This window comes from Bison bison, unplaced genomic scaffold, assembly GCF_000754665.1.
Source record: "Bison bison bison isolate TAMUID 2011002044 unplaced genomic scaffold, Bison_UMD1.0 scf7180017864492, whole genome shotgun sequence".
Lineage (NCBI taxonomy): Eukaryota > Metazoa > Chordata > Mammalia > Artiodactyla > Bovidae > Bison > Bison bison.
In genome coordinates this window covers 1,633,638-1,634,441 of record NW_011495051.1, presented here as the reverse complement: position 1 = coordinate 1,634,441, position 804 = coordinate 1,633,638, and positions in this window count along the sequence as shown.

Genomic DNA, 804 nt, shown 5'->3' with positions numbered 1-804 from the left:
CCCCACCCCCAACAGAAAGCTGCAGGGCTGCCTGAGGAGCCCCATCTGAACAAATGACACTGTACACAAACACTGCATGGCTTGTGGCCCACTGTGCCTTGTCTGCCCTCCAAGCTACAGGGACAGACACGTGCACAGGGCCTGCCCCACAGTGGGGCCAGTTTGGCCTCTCCACACCCACCATCCGGCCCCAGCCCCTCGCCTTGGCCTGGGTGCCGCTGCCACAGGAAGGAGGGGGCACCAGGGTATTGGGCGTGGGGAGGAGCCCCGCTGCTGCTGTTGACCCGGGTGCTCCACTCCACTCCAGAAGTCCGATGGCTACGGTCGCTTTGCTCAGGAAACCCTAACAATGAAGACACCCTCTGGTCAGGGGACACAGCCCTCCATTTAGCTACAAGTCAAATGGTGACCTATTTAAGATTCCCCCATTATTTATCCCGCCCGTCCACTGTAGGACTGTTTGTTCTCACTCACACATCCATCCACGCTCGCTCTGTCGCACCTTGGTTTGTAATGCAGACGGGCTTTGCTTTGTCGTTTCGGTAGCCTGTGTTTCAGTTGGGGTGCTAACTCCCTTCGCTTCCCAAGGGGACCCCACTGCACTGCATATCCATCTCTAGACGCTGTAATAAAATACCTGTTTTCACTTGAACCTAGTCTGGCAGCAGTGTTTCTTCCCGATGATGACACGGCAAGATCCTGGAGTGCACAGGGCCCAGGGCAGTGCTCACCGTCCCCAAGCAGAGAGGACGGTCGCTTCCAGTAGAGGCTCCACCTGCTCCTCAAGACAGGCACTGTGGCCAC